Source organism: Acinonyx jubatus, chromosome A3 (genome assembly GCF_027475565.1).
Source record: "Acinonyx jubatus isolate Ajub_Pintada_27869175 chromosome A3, VMU_Ajub_asm_v1.0, whole genome shotgun sequence".
Taxonomy (NCBI): domain Eukaryota; kingdom Metazoa; phylum Chordata; class Mammalia; order Carnivora; family Felidae; genus Acinonyx; species Acinonyx jubatus.
The window spans coordinates 67,271,691-67,291,812 of NC_069388.1; the positions used below are offsets into that span (position 1 = coordinate 67,271,691).

At 35.9% G+C, this 20,122-nt stretch overlaps 1 long non-coding RNA gene across 3 annotated transcripts in view; it reads left to right on the forward strand.

Moving 5' to 3' along the window:
• The first annotated feature begins 6,757 nt into the window (after positions 1-6,757).
• Positions 6,758-20,122, forward strand: part of LOC113603305 (uncharacterized) — a 57,224-nt gene continuing 43,859 nt past the window's right edge. For 2 of the 3 annotated variants that reach the window (XR_003424887.2, XR_008289303.1), the window contains exons 1-3: positions 6,758-6,912; positions 8,028-8,095; positions 8,835-8,880. This is a non-coding gene — a long non-coding RNA (uncharacterized LOC113603305). The remainder of the gene's footprint in view (positions 6,913-8,027; positions 8,096-8,834; positions 8,881-20,122) is intronic. The other variant, XR_003424889.2, reaches the window with a different exon arrangement.

Below are 20,122 nucleotides of genomic sequence, written 5' to 3' on the forward strand. Positions count from 1 at the left end.
GGATATAACTTTGTACCCAAATCAAAGCAGTGAATCAAATTCCTCACAAAATAAAGCGCGCGCGCACACACACACACACACACACACACACACCAAGAAACCAAAAACAACAACAAAAACCATGACTGTAATCTTAAGAAAAAAAAAAAACAAATCCAAGGAAGAAACTTTCTCAAAGCACATGATTATTGCTTATTATTATGTATACATTCATAACACCACATCTGGGTTAAAGTAAAAAAATATGAGATTTATAGTTATTTAATTTCATAAACCTAAGAAATTGTTGTCTGGGAATTGTTAATTTAATTGTCTTTTGAAATTGATTGTAATTCTACTCTAAGGTTGCATATATATGATGCTAGATGTTTACTTGGAAACCATAATACTTAATCACTATCCAGAGGTTTTCAAAGAAATGCCCCAGATGGTAGACAGTGTGTCTGAAAGATCCAGTTTGGGAAATTTCAGAATTTTTATTAAGCTAAAACTTCTATCCAATGCATAAAACCAAATAAGAATGAATAGTATTCTGTTTTCATTTTTCCACCTGATCTTGCTTCTTTCTAGCTGGCACCACCCTAAATCAACCTTCTCATGTTCCATTTGTAATATTGTGATAAACATTCTCTCAACCATTCACACTATCATCTCTAATCAACTCTTCAAACTAGCTCCAAATGGAAGATACACTGTCTTTCTAAATCCTCAGACTTTCCATTGTGTACAGCATAAATTACAAATTATTTAAAATTATTTAAACCAACTTTAAAGGCTCTAAAAATTGGATATTACCATGCCTATAAAATGTTATCTCTCAGAATCTCCCCAAAGAAGAAGCAAATGTATTCATTGTTCCATATAACCTGAGCTTAACTCTTAGGTTAGGTTAAAGTATGCTGCCCCCTAAACCTCAATACCTTATCATGGATCAGCTGTGGCTATATTCCACCATATCTTTCTTCTGAAACCAAGGTTTCTAGAACTGTCCTAAACATTTCAGGGTGGGTCTGCATAGGTCACAGGGTCAAGCCTGCTGACAATAAGAAGTGGAAGTATCCCAGTGAGAGGCAGTGAATAATTTGAACAAGAATACAGTCTAGCATAAAGAGAAAGTCATTGTTACTTTTCTGTAGAGATAAAACAAATTACTCAAAAGACACATAAAATTCTCAGGTGTATTGTTCCTGAGGCCCAGCCCTTTTAAGACAAGAAACAAATTCCCATCTTCTTGGCGATTTCTATAGTTCCCTGACTTTTCTTCCTACCTACCCTGTAACACCTAACACTGTGTTTTCCACATAGCATGTACCGAAAGCCTGTGTCTAAACTGGAGTGACTTTACCTATTAGCTTGTGGTAAGATACTGTGTTTGAAAAGTATATCCTTGGTGAGTTAATTTTTTTCTTCCTTCCTTCCTTCCTTCCCTTCCTTCCCTTCCTTCCCTTCCTTCTTTCCTTCCTTCTTCCTTTCCTTTCCTTTCCTTTCCTTTCCTTTCCTTTCCTTTCCTTTCCTTTCCTTTCCTTTCCTTTCCTTTCCTTTCCACCTTATCATTTTTCCCCAAAATAAAAATTACCTTTAGAAATCAATAAGAAAAAAAAAGGCACACATCATAAATGAAAACAAATGGCCATGGAGTTCACTGAAAATAAATACAGAATGCTAATAAACATGAAAATATGCTCAACTACTATTTTAAACAAATTCAAAACAAATTGGGAAAGTTTCTACCTTTAAGGTTATCAAAAATATAAAAATTTTATAAGGCCAGTATTAGGCAGGATACAGGTATGTGTGCACTATTGAAGGCAATATAAATTGCTGTAACCATTTTAGAAGTATCTTGGCAATATCTATCAAACATTTTAATAGATATATATTTAACTCAGGGCTCCATAGCTAGTAAGGTGACTGTGCAATATGGTTGACAAGTGATCCCAAAACAAATAAACATAATGTTTATGTTAGTACAGTTTATAGATATAAAAAACCAGGACTACCTAAATGTCCATAATGGGTAAAAATTAGAAACAACCTAAATGACCATCAATAGGGATATACCATACAATAACAAAGTGTGCATTTAAAGAATACCCATTACCTCCCTATGCACATGTATTTAAAGATTTCTAAGATACAATGAAGTGAAAAAACAATCCATACACAAACATAGACATATATAATGTAATATACATAAAATTATTTGCTGGCTTTACATATATGAGAAGTTGTGACACCAGGGGTTACCTTTGGAGACAGGTGATGGTATAACATTTTTACATGTTATTTGTGTATTTCTGTTGCTTAAACTTTTGATTTAAAAATTTTTTACTGTTTATTATTGAGAGACAGAGAAAGACAGAGCATTAGCATGGGAGGGGCAGAGAGAGGGGGAGACACAGAATCTGAAGCAGGCTTCAGGCTCTGAGCTGTCAGCACAGAACCCGATGCGGGGCTCGAACTCACAAGCCCCAAGATCATGATCTGAGCCGAACTCAGACGCTTAACTGACTGAGTCACCCAGGTGCTCCTGTTGTTTAAACTTTTAAAGAACTAGTTTGATTTAAAAATATGTCACCAGACAGAAGGGAGGTGGATGAGGGGATAGGGATTAAGGACTGCACTTGTGATGAGCACTGGGTGTTGTATGTAAGTGATGAATCACAAAATTCTACACCTGAAATTAATATTATCCTTAACTAATGGGAATTTAAATAAAAACTTGGAAAAAATAAAAATAAATAAGTAAATATCATCAGATATTATTTGTGTGTAGGATTTATAGGCCATTATCACATCTTTTTTACTGTTGTTAAGTCTTTAAAAAGTTAGTGTTATAAATATAGAAATAGATTTATTGTTTTGTTTATTTGTAAATATATCCTTGTAAAAATAAACCAGGCAACAGAGAAAAAAAAAACAATGAAAAAGAAAATAAAACTAGCATAGAATCCCACTACCAGGATTACAGTCTTTTGAAAGTATAGAATATACAGAAGAAGAGTATCAATTACAGGTTAATCATGCAAGGTAGTAGTGACAGGAACCGATGACCGGTGTATCCCTGACTATAGAATATATGCACCTGTACTTCTGGCTTACCTGATCCGTGTGTGTGTGTGTGTGTGTGTGTGTGTGTGTGTGTCTGTATGTATATATACATACAGTGATGGAGGTAATGGGAGAAAGTTTGCTCAATATTATCAGGCGGCCTTGCTTAAAATACCTAAATCTGAGGTTCAGATTTTATGTACTCTTGCCATTGGCTTATAAGAAAATCATAAAAGATTATGCTTATGGATAGTACTCAGGGATGACAGTAAGTGTGGGCAGCCACCTCTTGAACTAACTGAAAATAAGCTAGGAAAGTCTGTTCTGCCCCAACGTTTCACCTAAGAACATTTAATCCAGCTGTTATCTGTCATTAGGACTATAAAATAGATTTGTTTATCATTTCTTTTCCAAAGAATCACTGAAGATATATGAAAAAAGAAATGGTAAGCTAAGGGGAGGTTAATATAGGCATGGAAGATTTTTTGGTGCACTTTTGGTGATGGTATTTCTGTTTCCATCCATTATTTGGATGGAAAGCATTTGATTTCTTTCTGACAATGAATTCACTTTGTTGTAATTATGACTAATCCTTATTGCATATACCTTTTCATTTTCTCACTTTTATTAATGTTCCTTTGTCTGAAGTAGGAGAACTATGCAAATTTTAGGTTAAGCCCTGCAGTGTGCTGACAGTGAACTCATTGAGCCTAATGCTTTGCCAAATAAAAATGATGAAGAGAAATATACTGCATTCGGATTGGTGGGAGTACAGCCAGGCCCACCCACTGGGTAAATGTGACCACCACCTGAAATCCAGAGAATTCTGATGAATAAAGATTATTATGAGTAATTCTGCACACCTTGCCTGGTTTGGAGCATATGGCAGTGGTCGTGCATTGCCAAGAAAACACTGTTTCTGCCTGCATAAATTCTGATGTTTCACTCAGAAGCTTTACCTACATGTGACACAGAAATATAAGAAGGAGTTAGATGCACAAAGCTGACAGAATCTCCTATAAGAGTTGTTATTCTAAACAAACTCATCAGGAGTTTCATGGAATTAAAATGTATTCTGATGCTGGAACTACAAAAGTAGTTCAAATATGTACACTATTTCTAAAGACTATGCTTTTGTGTACACAAACGTGAAACACTGATGACCAGCAGGAATCAACTGCTTGACTTTCTTCCATTAAATTATTGGAGAATTTTTTTGAAAGTTTATGTTTTTCTGACTGACTATTACTCATTTTTTCCCCTCAGTATAGGTTTCTTCCTGCTGTTAGGAAATACTCATTTTGGGGAGATAAATTAACTCTTTCATTTTACCTATTCAGAACAATGAAGTAAATAAAATATACACTCACTCACTCCCCTGTATTCTCTGCTCAAACCCTCCCTCAGTGTGACTCCTCCCTATGTGCACCTAATGCCCTCAAACTACTCCATACTCTATTAGCTTCAACTAGCAATAGTTCATTCTGGCAGTGCCTCATGAGCCCCAACTTTTCCAATCACTTGTGCCTTATCAAAACATTACTGTTTTCTGTCTCAATTCCTTAAGACTCCCCTTCATTAAAGAGATAGAGGGCTCATTTTATCCAGTAATGATAAAATTGTGAAAGATTTAACCTCTTATTCCTCTCTGTTAGGCTGTTACTGTTCCAGTAATGCTATATAACAAACTACTCCCTGAACTCATTGGCTTATAATAGTGAGCATTCATTTTTCTTACAAATCTGAGGATCAGCTGAGGTGTTTTGCTTCAGGGTAGACTGGACTTGGCTCTGCATTCTGGGAGGGTTTAGATCTGCTTCACCTAACTTACTCTGGGATGGTAGCTTTCAGGGACATGCACTTCTCATGACAATCAGATGACCACAAGATATGAAGTCAAAATTGTGCAAATACATTTAAGGCCTCTGCACACATCATGTCCACAAGTATTTCTTTAGCAAAAGAAGTTGTATTGCCAGTATGGCAGGGTTACTGAAATATGCTCCATGCATTAGAGTGCACTGCTAGGTCCCGGGGGAAAATAGTGAATTGACAATCTACATAGCTTCCAAGGAAACATATTTTCTCTTTACTGGGAATTTACTTGAGATAATACTGTACCTTAAGTGAAAGTAGAGCTTGTATTGATGCAAAATGATATTATTGAAATTTAAGAGACAGTTGAAGAAATGTAATATCCTATGAATCACATCCAGTAGATGTTCTTCTATCGACTATATAATGGAATAAAATCTAACATGGTGCTAGGCAGTTTTAAGGGGTTTATCTCATTTAATTACTAAAATAACCTCATATATTAACAACTCTTCTAATTCCATTTGGCAAGTTAGAGAACTGAGGCACAGAGGTTTACCAGTTTGCCTAAGGTCACATATTAGTAAGGTTTGTACTCTAGCTCTGGACACTATGCTTCTAACTGAGAGATGAAATCTGCAAATAGACAATGAGACCATATATAAAAATAGAACCCTGACCCACAACTTGTAGCAAGCTGTCCAGGAAGCCAACCTATTATCTACAATAACCAGACTAGGAAGCTAGCTTGCTATAAAGGAGATCTATAGGAAGTCACAGTACTATCTTGAGTAGCAATCCAGGAAGCCAAATAATAACCCCTGCAACAATCGACCCCAAAAGGCTATGATTTGACAGCTTTCCAAATATTTATTCCAACTGCAAGCTGAGAACCATCCAGAGAAAGCCAAGCATGTACATAACCAATCACATAGAATGCCCTGTTTCTAGTTAGTAGACTCACAGCATCCCCAATTGCAACAACCTCCAATCAAGGCATACATGAAGCCTTCCTATTTTATCACCATAAAACTTTGCTGTCTCTCTGCCTGCCTTTGAGTCTCTGCCAAAACATAAGTGATGGTGGCTGACTCCCTTGCTATAGCAAACTCTGAATTAACAACTTTGGCTTTTCTCATTTGTTTAGTTTTTATTTATTTCCACATAGCCAGAACAATATCCGTTATAGCTAATGTAATTGAATTTGTGCATATCTAACATAGATTCTAAGACTGTAGCTAAAACTGCTGAAAGGCCAATAATCAACTCATTTCATCACTTCATTTTTGTAATATGGCCCCACTAGTATTTGGGATTTAGAGGATTTCATATATCTATAGAAAGTCCGAGTTAATGATAATCACAATAATAGTAACAAAGTATAAGTCAATGGTAAGAACAATAGTAATAATAAAAGTAAATGTGTTATTAAGTACTTATAAACACCACACACATTATTAAAAACAGTATTTAGATTAGTTTGTTGCATGCTCAAATTAATCATATGAGCCAATTACTGGCATATTTCCATTTTACAAGGAAACAGAGACTTAGAGAGAAGAAACTCGCCAAATATCCACATTGTTTACATATTATACAAACATCATTTAATTTTGCCAGCTTACCTCCAAACTTTAATTGCATTTATATTTAGTTCAATACCTGGCACACAGTGTGAATTCAACTTAATAGAGAAAAGAATAGATTACTTAGATAATAACCAAGATTCAGTAAAACCTACACTAACCCTAAAGACCTATTCACCAAATTTTTTGGAACTTCCTTAGGTTTTCCTCAGCAGCTTTTTTTCTACGTGAAAAAATACACATGTATAAAATAACTACATTTCCCATTTAGATAAGAGTGTCTTAAGAGCATACTATCATTTTTGCTTTTTCTCAAGGTTTTAAGTGTGTGCATGCTGTGAACACTCAGACAATGCTGGAGAGAAACAGACACTGTGCTACCCACTTGCCTATGTGCCTGGTGAATCTACTGTCAACTGTTGATAGCAGTAACTGGCCCCTAACATCACCACATCCAAAGGTCTATAATTTCCCTATTAAGCAGCCATCAGATACTGGCTGAGTACTATGTATGTGAAAAATTATGGTTAGAGTGGGAGAGAGCCAAAGCATAAGAGACTGTTAAAAACTGAGAACAGACTGAGGGTTGATGGGGGGTGGGAGGGAGGGGAGGGTGGGTAATGGGTATTGAGGAGGGCACCTTTTGGGATGAGCACTGGGTGTTGTATGGAAACCAATTTGACAATAAATTTCATATATTGAAAAAAAAATTATGGTTAGGCAGTGACTTCCTGACAACCAGGTCTCATGAGAATACTCTCAGCAAAGAAATGTTGGAAATAACCTGTTTTTCAATTCTTTAGCGGGACAGTTAAGGGGGTTGTAAACTTGAGGTACATATGAGTAGAAGGCCTAATCCATTTCCTTCAAAACACTTGAGATCCTTATAAAATGACAATGAAATTACAATACAATGGAATACAATACAATGAATTACAACTTAGAATACATTTCACTGATAAATACCAAAGCATGACATAAAGAATGTATTCAAGTAAAAAATGTTTAAAGATAAAAAATATATATCTGCAAAAATTAAGATATTGGCAATTATGGAAAATGACTATGGGTTTAACTAAAGGCAAGGAAGGAGAGAACATTCCAGTTGTGGGGAATAGTGTGGCCAAAGACAGTTGTAGGAAAAAGAGACACGTGTAGACATGCATGAGTAGATCAGTCCACTAGGAAAAAAAAAGTGTTTATGTAAGGAAATAGTGGCCCTCATTTCTGTTATGCCTTAATGTACATGAAGAATGTCTGACCTTTAGTGGAACATTGAAGACTAACAGGAAATAACACAAGTACTTATTTTGCAACCAGAAGTTCCCAATGGCAATTCTACAATTTACATTTTAGAGAATGAGTTATCATGACTATATGCCATTTTTATTCATATGTGGTATCTGTTCATGTGACAACACATTTTATAAATAACACATTGTACCATCCTATACTCTTCCAAAGGAAATATTCCTGCTGTCCACCCCACTTCTTCCTTGATATGTTATACCCCTCAATAAATTATGCACTATCCAAGGAATTATACTCACAGTTTTTTGTCTTTTCCTTAAAAAGGCCATGAAAGAGTGAAATCTGTCTAGTAGACCATTGAACTCCCAGGCCTCTATTCTGAAGTCTCATGGGTGAGCTCACAGTCCATATTATCATAGAACCTGGGAGGATTTTTTTCACTTGTTAATGCACTGAAATCATCCCTTTATTAGCCTCTTCCCATCCCCACCTTTTTTTCTACTTGGGTTATGATATGTCTCACAGCATGCATCACCCTATTATTATCTCCAGGTTTGTTGTCTGGATTTATTTTCAGTCCCTGGCAGGGTATATGAATATCCATGAGATATTTCCATAGACCTGGCAGTGGACTACTCAAGTGCTTCCCTCTGGGAACAAACACTGGAGACGAAGGCTAGGAGTGTCCTCCTCCATTCATACAGCCTGTATGGCAGAATGGCCTGAGAGATAATTTGGGGGCCAGTTTATCATGGCCTGTAAAGAGTTTTACACAGTAATTGTTCTTATCTGCCTTTTTTTCACAAGACCTTGTGTTAGGTACTAGACAATGATACTGTACTTGCCATCAAAACCTTAAAGTCTAACATAAAATCAGATCCTAATTGTATCAGAGAGTGATAGGTTTTCTAAGAAAAGTACAGAGAAGGGGGCAATGGGAGTACAAAGAAGAGGATTACTTCTTACTGGTGAAGGGTCAATCATGCTTTCTGGAAAAAAAAAATGCAGTAATTTATTTCTGTCCTAATAGTTAGGCAGGGAGCACATGACAATAAACCTTTACATCTAGGCACTTAGAGCTATAGAGAATTGGTCAGTATCATCATTCAAACTTTATTTTCTGCTTCCTAGGAGCCATTCTGTTTAAGTTCACTGCACCTGATCCCAAGGAGCTCAAGTAATGTAAAATATCCTGCTTGATTAAGTTAATTTCAAGGTTTCATTTCTGATATATTGCCTACAACCATTTTATTCATTGTGATAACTGCATAAAAATAACCTAAAAAAAGAGTTGAGTAAGTAATAGTGCCACAAGTTCCTTTCCACTCATTTCATCATAAATCTTAAATTTGCCTTGCGACACTAATAGCACTTTAGTGAGCATGAAATGTGATTATAATTGTGAAAGTAACTGGAAAAGAAAACATCGGCTTGCTAGATACGTTATTCTAAAAAAGAAATGCATAGGGATGAGGGAATCTCCAATATGGAAATGAAAAGATTCTGAGGATATGAAATTCATTATCTAGTTGCCGAACTTTTTTTTGTTACTTCTGTGTTGCATTAAACTGTATGCCTCTATTATGAGATAGCCTGTACTTTTCCATTTCAAATTTTTTAATACGTGCAAAGTAATTAACCTTATAATAGCTCTAATATTAGATGTCCAAACTGCCCTTTTTCTTATTAGTCATTTTAATTTGTTCAACATGTACTGGGAAACTGACAATAAGGAGTCCAAATTATTATTTAAATAGACTACCATCTGCGCAGAAGAGAGAACTGTCTTGATATGCAATAAAACACTATAATTTTTTAAATGTATGTGTATTGCTGAGTGGTAGAATACCTGTAGTTCACCCATTATGATCATTTTTTTTAAAGTTTATTTATCTATTTTGAGAAAAGAGAGAGTGCGAGCAGTGAGGGCAGAGAGAGAGGGAGAGAGAGAAACCCAAACAGGCTCCATGCTGTTAGTGCAGAGCCCCACACAAGGCTCAAACCCATGAACTATGAGATCATGACCTGGGCCAAAATTAAGAGTTGACGTTTAACCAGTTGAGCCACCCACACACCCCATCATGATCATGTTAAACAAAAGTATACTATCATTATTTTGTACATTATAAAAAATATCACCCAATACACAAAATTTATTTTTTTCTTTTCTTCTAGCACTACAGAGATATAATTGACATATAACATCGTGTAAGTTAAGGTTTCCAATGAGTTGATTTACTTATTTATTGCAAAATAATTACCACCATGGTATTAGCTAACACCTGCATCATGTGACATAATTACCATTTCTTTTTTTGCAGTGAGAACATTTAAAATCCACTTAGCAACTTTCAAGTATATAATACAGTATTACTAACTATAATCACCATGCTGTACATTAGATCCCCAGAACTTACTCATCATAACTGTAAATGCATACTTTTTTTTAATGTTTATTTACTTTTGAGACAGAGACAGAATGCGAGTGGGTTAGGGGCAGAGAGAGAGGTAGACACAGATCTGAAGCAGGTGATGCATACGGGCACTTGTACCCCAATGTTTATAGCAGCACTTTCAACAATAGCCAAATAATGGAAAGAGCCTAATGTCCATCAAATGAAGAATGGATAAAGAAATTGTGGTTTATATACACAATGGAATACTATGTGGCAATGAGAAAGAATGAAATATGGCCTTTCGTAGCAACGTGGATGGAACTGGAGAGTGTTAATGCTAAGTGAAATCAGTCATAGAGAGAAAGACAGATACCATATGTTTTCACTCTTATGTGGATCCTGAGAAACTTAACAGAAGACCATGGGGGAGGGGAAGGAAAAAAAAAAAGGTTAGAGAGGGAGGGAGCCAAAACATAAGAGACTCTTAAAAACTGAGAACAAACTGCGGGTTGATGGGGGGTGGGAGGGAGGGGAGGGTGTGTGAGGGGTACTGAGGAGGGCACCTGTGGGAATGAACACTGGGTGTTGTATGGAAACCAATTTGACAATAAATTTCATATTAAAAAAACCCAAGCAGATCTGAAGCAGGATCCAGGCTCCAAGCTGTCTGCACAGAGCCCAATGCGGGGCTCATACTCACGAGCTGTGAGATCATGACCTGAGCTGAAGTTGGCTGCTCAACCGACTGAGCCACCCAGGTGCCCCTTAATTTTTTTTTTTTTTTGAAATGCATACTCTTTGACCTATGTGTCCTTTTCCCCCCTCATCTGACAGCTCCTGGTAACTACTTGTCTCTGTTCCTCTGAGTTTTGCTTTTTTAGATTCCACATATAAGTGACATTATGCATATTTGCCTTTCTCTGTGTGACTTATTTCACTTAACATAATAACTTTAGGATCCATCCATATTGTCACAGCAGGATGTCCTTTCTCATAGCTCAAAAATATTCCATTTACATATGGGAGTTCAGTTATCCCTTGAAGAATCTGTTTTCATTTCCTTTGAATATATACCCAGAAGTGGGATTGATGGATCGTACAGTAATTCTGTTTTTATTATCTTGAGGAACCACCATACCGTTTTCCATAGTGGCTGTACCAACTTACATTCCCACCAACAGCACTATATAAATATGCTCTTTCCTCCTCAAACCTCTAGTTATTAATTTTAGCATCCATTGATGATTGTTGCCTGAATCATCAGTTTTTACTATTTGAATCATCAGTATTTACTATGATGGTGGCCAAGTGGTGCATTTCTTCTCTATTTATCAATTGGCATTTTATTTAAAAAAGAGTTTTTTCATTTATCTATGTATAATTTTTTTAAAGAATCAGTTCTCTTTTTTAATATTTATTTATTTTGAGAGAGAGAGAGAGAGAGAGAGAGAGAGAGAGAGAGAGAGAGAGAAAGTGTGAGCAAGCACACAAACAGGGGAGAGGCAGAGAAAGAGGGAGAGATAGAGAGTCCCAAGCAGCCTCTGGGCTGTCAGCACAGATCCTGATGCGGAACTCGAACACATGAGCTGTGAGATCATGACCTCAGCCAAAATCAAGAGTTGGATGCTTAACTGACTAAACCACTCAGGTGCCCCTATAAAATTTTTTCAGTTTGGATTCATGGACTCATTTTAGTTAGGTAAGTTCTATTTTGTGTGATCACAGAAATGTACCATTCAGATCTTTAACAAGAATCTGTTCTGAGAATGTGGGTGTCTGACAGCTTCCAGTTGCTGCCCCTGAAGACCTGATCGCTGTATGTTCTGCCAAAGCCTTGCTTCCATAGGGCTGCTCCTGGTCAGTGCTGGGCATAGGTACTATAGTTGGGGTGTTTATGCCCAGTACTAAATTCTCGTAAGTATGCAGTCTTCTTCTGGGCTGGACATGAGCCTGGACAAGACTTTCTCAGAGCTGCACTGCAGTATGAGACTTTCCATCCAACTCCCTTCCATCTCCCCTTCACAGGAGTCAGTTTTTCACTGCATGTGGGGTTCTCCCTGCCTACTTCTGCTCTGTCTCTTCTTTATCCTTCCTAGGTACTTCCCCTAATAAACTATTGCAATTTTAATTCTGTATTACTGTTTCTTGGAAGACATATTCTTTTACTGTCATTATTTATTCTGGTGTTTGAATAATCCCAGATTTGGCCAGTAGGAGATATTTCAAGCTGGCTTTTACGTTCTCTTTTCTTTATCTTTTTATTTAGAAAGAATTTCAGATTCACACAGAAGCTCAAAATATAATATACAGAGTTCGTGCACTAGAGCCTTCACTCAGCTTCCTTCAAGGATAACATATTCCATAACCATAATACAATTATCAAAATCATAATACCGGTAATGGCATACTAAATATACTGCACCCCTTCTTCAGAGTTTACTTGTTTTCCCATGCATTTATGTGTATGTGTGCGAGGGTGAAGGATTCTATGAGATATAGATTTGTTTAATCACTACCGCAATACGGATCCAGAACTGTCTGATCAGCTTAAAGAAACTCCCTTGGGCTAGTCTTTTGCAGTTCTAGTATCCTTCCAAAACCCCTGACCCCTGGAAACCATTGATATTTTCTCCATCACTGTAATGCTGCCATTTTGAAAATGTTACCTAAATTGCATTACATAGTATGTAACCTTTTGACATTTGGTTTTTCTTTCATTCACTTAATGCCAATGAGATCCATCTAAGTAGTTGCATATATCAACCGTTCTTTCCTCTTAATCGTTGAGTAGTATTCCATGGGATGGATATGCCACATTTTGTTTATCCATTCACCCATTGGAGGGCATTCATGCTGTTTCTGCTTTGGGACTATTTCAAATAAAGCTTCTAAGAACATTTACTTGCAGGTTTTTGGAATGTGATCTTATGTTTTCAGTTTTGAGTAAATACCAAGGAATTATATGGTAATATGGCAAGCATATGTTTAACTTTATAAGGAAGTATAAATATATATTTCACCATCTTTCAGTTTTTTTAGTCCTTTTCTCATTTATTTGGAGGAGCATTTCATATATTCTGTATTCCAGTCATTTGATAATTAGGTTTTGCAAATAGCTTCTTCTAACTGGTTACCTTTTTTTTTAACTTGTTAAATGGTGTATTTGGGTGGCCTAAAATAATTAATCTACTTACACTCACCACTTTTTAATTATGTTTTATCTTTTCTGTGTCTTGGTGAAGAAATTCTTCTCACAAAGGTATTTCCTTAAGTTATATTCTAACATTCACATTTAGGTTAGACAATCACTTTAAACTCATTCTTGTTATTATATGAACAAATTCTATTTTACCTGTATGTCTTATATTATTCTACAACAATTTTCAAAATCCTTCCTCCAATTAACTGTGATACCATTTATTTCATAGGTCAATTTTTCATATATGTGAGACTTATGTTATTGGGCTTTCTATTCTATTTGTTTATTAATCTACTCTTCTATCAATGACCCCCTCTTCATTAAAATGGGTTTATAATAAGATTTATTAAAAAGCAAGTCCTCCTACTCTGTTCTTCTTCAGGAATGTCTTGTTATTCTCGAATTTTTTTCATATTAATTCTAGAATCAGCTTGTTCAATTTCATTAAAATCCCTGTCAGGATTTCTTTGGATTTTTATTGAACATATAGATTACTTTAATGAGAATTGCTACTTCTATGATATTGAAACTATTAATGGACATGATATTTCTTTTTTATGTAGGTCATCTTTAATGTCTTTCAATAAAGTTTTATGATTTTCTCCATAAAAATCATGAGCATCTTTATTTATACTTATTGTTATAATTCTTTTATATTTGGTGCTGCTAACAATGATAGATATGCTTCTAATGTTTAGATTATTATGATTTGCTGTAGGGTTTGTAAATATACTTTACTAGGAAAAGAAAATTTCTCTTGGTAGCTTCTTTAATTTTTTCTTTTCTACTCATGAACTGGTGTTAAATTCTATAGAATGCTTTTTTTATAGCAAATATTGAGATGATCATGTGTATTTTCTCTTTTAATCTGTTTATATGGTAAATTACATTAAAAGATGCTTAAAGCTAAATTCAACTCTTCATTCCCAGGATAAAACCAACATAGTTTTAAAATGTATTCCTAGATACAGTACCTAATATTTTGTTTAGGAGTTTTGCTTCAATATTCATGAGTGATATTGGCCTAAATTTTCCTTTTCAGTAAGTTCTTTTCTGTTTTGGTTTCAATGTCATATTAGCCTCATATAAAATTAAATTCTCCTTCTTTCTATTCTCAGTGCCTGAGTCAGCCTCAATGTGACTACACTTTAGACAGGTTTATTCTTCAGTATTGGCCCCTGTCCTTCCTTTTTCTAAAGCAATTGCTTTAGAAAGGTACAACTGTAAATTCTCTCCCTACCCCTTTGAGCTGTAAATTCTCTGCAACCCAAAAATGTCTTTTTCAAGAACCAGAGAGCTATTTCTTTGAAATAAAATAAATAATAAGCTTATATCGATGCTTCTTTAGTCATCAATTTTCAACATTTATAGTTAATCTATGCAAATTCCCCAGTACCATTTACTCATATCACTTTTCTGGTCTTCTCAAAAAATTGTATCAATTTTGGAGAGGTAAGATTTATGAAACTTTTGTTAATATGGCCAAACATCAAGTTATCTCCATATTCTGCTACTTCTCTCTCTCTCTCTTTTTTCTTTTGGATCATATCTCTAGAGTCTTCCAACCTTGTGTTCCTTCTTGTCTGGTTGCTTTTTAGGTCTGATGCACAAGTGGTATCCTGAGTGGGTCTTCTCTTTCCCTTCATCTGGAGAATTCCTCTCCCCAATCCTCTGCATCAGGGACCCTGGTTCTTAGGACCTGTGCTTTCTCTTCCTTGACTTGCAATAGCTCTGCCAAAGGCATAGCCACAACTTCAATCAGGAAAATGTTATTTTATCTTCCATAATTTCTCTAAGGAAAGGTTCTTGAAACAAAGAGGAAACTAATTCCAATATTGCCTATTGATCTATGAAATAAGCTTAGGGGGAATTTCATTTGCATATCTTACTCAGGGGCTCTGTCACTATGTATCAGCTCATTAGCCATCCATTTCTTCCCTCTGCCCTGGGCATGTGTATTTCAGACTGGGTTTAAATTGATCATTTCCTTGTTCAACTCACTCCAGTTCTAATATTAATCACAACTAGAACCATCATATTGTGAAATTATAAAAACAAAGTGAAGGGAGTCAATATTTAGTGAAAATCCACTATGACCCACTCTACTAGGTACTTTACATCCACTATAAATGATTATATCATCAAACAATCCTACTAAGTAGGTATTATTTTTGGGGCACCTGGGTGGCTCACTCAGTTGAACATCTGACTCTTGATTTTGGCTTAGGTTATGATCCAGGGTCATGGAATCAAGCCTCTCATTGGACTCCATACTGAGTGTGGAGCCTGCTTAAGATTCTCTCTCTTTCCCTCTCATCACCCCTCCCTTAACCCCTCCCCCACATACACATGCATGCTCACTCTCTCTCTCTCTAAAAGTAGGTATTACTCTAATTCTCTAATTTTTCTAACTAGAAACTATGGGCATAAGGAACAGGGTCTTACAGATAGTAAGTTGTGGTCCAAATATTACAATATGTTTCTATTACTTTAAAGCCCATGTTTTATCCTTTTCATAGCCTTGCATCAAGGTCAGCTTGAAGTAAAAGACTTTAATTTCCCGAGTAACCTCTTGAGGTCTGACTAATTTTACAATCTGCTCATGGCTTCTTATGGGAGAACTCTGTACCCGATGAATGAAATGAACCTTAATTTCCTTGCCTGAGCAAATGGAAAAGTTATAATTCAGTTTGTAAAGACTACAAGAGAACTCAAGAAAAATCTCTGACAAATACACCCCCCCACACACACACCACCTTATCCCACAAAGCAATTTATTATAGTGGATTTGAATGGGATCTTCTTTCTGTTCTAAGGGCAGAAACAAAGACACGTGGTAGATTCTGGCTGTTGTAGATTAGACATGGTCGATTAGACTTATGTTCTCTTCTTGTCTTGTGTTTACATCATGAAAAATATTAATAATCAATCTTCAAGTTATTATAAAAATTTCAGTGAGTAAGGTAGGAGCCAAAAAAGAAAAATCCTAAAAGTATTAGTGCTGTCTATAAGTATTGTTAGATTAATATATACTAATGCTTATTTTCCCAAGGCTCTCATTGATAAGTAAATATATTAAAATATGCATATATGTTTATTAGCAAAAATAATAATTTTAAAGCATAAATGATTTTATTAGTGAACTTACTCCTCAGTTTCTGGAAAGGCCAAGAAACACATTACTAAATAAGCATTCTCTTTTCATTCAAATCTCTCCCCTAATGCCCTATACTTCTTTGGCAATGAAATTGCTGGTACTTTTGGCACCTTCAACAAGTTCAATAAGACAATTAACTAGGCCCACTTCTCCTACTAAATAATAATTTTATTTAAGTTTTTTAATGTTTCTTTTTGAGAGACAGAGAGAGACAAAGTGTGAGCAGGGGAGGGGCATAGAGAGAGAGGGAGACACAAAATCCCAAGCAGGCTACAGGCTCCAAGCTGTTGGCACAGAGCCCCATGCAGGGCATGAACCCAGGAACCACAAGATCATGACCTGAGCCAAAGGTGGAGGCTTAACCAACTGAGCCACCCAGGCACCCCTAACTAATAATTTTCTCAGAGATGAGTGAATTAAGAATGAGAAACTAAGTTGACTACCCACATTTGGTTTTATTTTTTGGTGGAGAAATAAGAAATATCTAAATGGCCTTTTGACCTACCTCCTCTTTATTTAGGTAACAAAATCAAATCGTCTAGGTTGTGATGCATCACCTAAAAAATGCACATCAAGTTCACGTTGTTTAACTATGAAGGAAAGGAAAACACAGACACACACACAAATGCACAGATGTGCAGACACACACACACACCGAGGATTTAAGTCAACTGAAACTTGTAAAGTCAAAAATATATTTTAACAGAATTTTTCATAAGATGGAGATCATAGTTACAGGAAGTACAGATGTTTACTCAATTTAGTAAGAACAATCATTCTATAGTTTTGCTACTATTGTCTTAAAATTTCATAATTTTTAAACATTCTATTAGTATGCCTGTATTTGATAATCTAATCTCAATTTTTCTAAGAATAAAATGTTCTTTTTACTCAAAAGTGAAATTAACTTTGGAAGTAAATAGAGATATATATACCTCACATTCAATTTATCTTTATTAAAAGATATTAATTTTTAAGATATGACTATGACTTTGGCCACTAAGAAATGTTACATTTATGTCCTGCTTTAAATCTTCAATCAATCTCTCCCATCTGTCAAATTTTTATAGCTACTAAAAGATAAAGGCTCTGTTGCTATGGTAATTATTCTATTACCTAGGTGACAGTGTTCCAATGATGTCATTGTTAGTGATCTAACTCATAAAACATTTTTTAGTTTTAGTATAGTTACACAAGGGGGAACATTACCAATGATACAAAATCAAGAGGGTCAGAAGAATGCTGCTCTTCTTAATAAACAGGGTACTCACAAACGAAAATTAGAAGGTGAACGCTCAAATGAATTTCTCCAATTATCTCTGCTTTTAGTTGGGTCAATGCCCTCATCAGCATTTTAGAAAGCTGAATGAAAAAGAAGAGTTTGTGTGTAGAGAAAGATAAAAAGAAAGCAAGGTGTTCTAGGGGAAGAATTGTGGAAATGGCATCCCATTGAAAAAATGTATTTCCTTAACTCTTTTCAGTTGAATCTCAGGCTTGATCATTGGCAAGGGGAAAAAATGCTGTGTGCTTTCATTTTAGTGTCATAATCTACTCCTTAACCAGAGAGCTGTGTACAAAGAAATGCAGAGAAAGATATAAAGGAGGAATTGGAAACAGGAAATTAGGTGGAGAAGATAGCAAAAAAGATCAGAAACTGAGTTGTCGGTCACTATTCAGATTATGATAAAAGAGGAATTAGGGGGAAAAAAGGTAGCAAGAAGGGTGGATAAGAGTTTGAAAAGTTTGTCCAACTTCAGTTGGACTTGTTAAGAGGTGACTTCCCTGTGCTGATGCTATCTCCTTCTTATTTAAAAGACTTTCAGATGTTGGCAAAGACATAAAGCATGCCACTCTCCAATATTACCTAACAGATGACAGGGAAAGTATCCTTTGAGTTCAGAGGATTCTATAGGCATCCACGCTCTAATGACTCCAGGTGAATTATTACCCATCAAAGAAAAATGAAACCAACATCTCCTTTATAAAGGTAGTAAAGCCAATTCTTGAAAATCCTTTTTTCTCTTTTCCTCTTTTCACGTCTTCTACATATTTGCCTACCCTATTCTCTCATACTGTAAGACTTGAATTAAGCTTGAAGAGAATGAAGAAATCCTAGTAGTCTATTTTATAGGTAAGGCAAAGGTTCAGAGAGTTTCATTGACTGATGCAATGATAGAAACTCAGAGTTGGAAGAAAAGTGTATAGTATTTAGTGGACTCATATCAATTCAATTCCTGAATGCTTGCCAACATCCTCTAGACTCTTGTTTTGACACCTCAATGTAGAAGAATTCACTACAGCTGGAGGCAGTCCATCCCATTTTGGCCAAGTTGACATAATTCATTGAGGGCAAAATATTACATAAGCCTGTGAAAACTTCATCTGTTAGTCTCCCCTACTGCTAAAATTTTTTAGCAGGAGCATAAAGAGAGCAAAACTATTTCCAAAGCTCATGTGGCAGAACTCCAGACATCATGGTATTTGGGCTGGTGTTGGGAGGATGGGTTTGGGGGAAGAGCAAATGCTCCTGCAGACCCCACAAATCACACAACTATGGGCTACTGCCCTCCTTATTTATGTGTAAGGCCAGTTTAGGGTTTTCGTTTCCCTTGGGATGTACACTCTGTGTACATATGCATTTTCTGGCAACAGTATGAATCAGGCAGAATAACCTAATGATAAACCACAAGCTCAACCAGGGAAGCAACAGCTGCTAAGGCATCACCTCACTTTGTGAAAATTGGTAATGGACCTATTAATTGTGGTATTTTAGGCAACTCCCAAAGCAAACATAAAGCCATTCCACAATTAATAATTTGTCTTTATTCAATTAACAGTTTCATGTGTCTTGTTCTTAGTATGTATTACACAACTTGACATTGCACCTAGGAGAGAGTTTTTACAAGAAAATGTGGTATGTGAATAATATTACCCCGTTGGTTTTAGATTCTAACAGGTTTCTTTCTTTCCCCTAAGGGATGGGGAAGGAAATACCAAAGGCTGGAATGTAAATGTCTAAAACCCAAAATAACTTGTCAGATTAAACCACCAACATCATAAATCAAGCTCATTAACAGCAACTGATAAAGCTTATCTGCCTCACATCACCAGGGAGGCACTTGCTAGCAGGGCCTTTGCAGAGAGAATTTTCAGTAGATATCATCATTAGAGCTCAGTGAAATAGCCATCTACAGGAACAGCTTGCAGCACTAGCTTCCATATCATAATTACAGAAATGATTACAGTAGCAAATATTAAAAACTGTGCAGTTATGCATAATTTCTACAACATGCAATCTAATTTACCAGCAGTAAAAACAGTAATAAAAGCATTGCCCAGTGATGGGACAAAGCAATTTTCAGTCAAGATGCCTAAAAATAACATACGTTTTCTTGGAGCTGGATTCATTGTTAACATGGTATGCTTAGCATCCTGCTTGAGGGAGTTTAATCATGACCAGGGCAGTAACCATGTTAACTAATGCATGATACTAATACACTTTTCATACAAAATAGTAAGACTTCTGGCTTCCATGGATAGCTACAGTTTTGGTAAAGGCTATCCATAGAGGATAATAAAGTCTCAGAAGGAAGGGGCCCCTTCCTTTATCCACTTACATCAACATTCCTTATTCCTTTGAACCCCCATTTCCCTCCCTGGAGCTTCA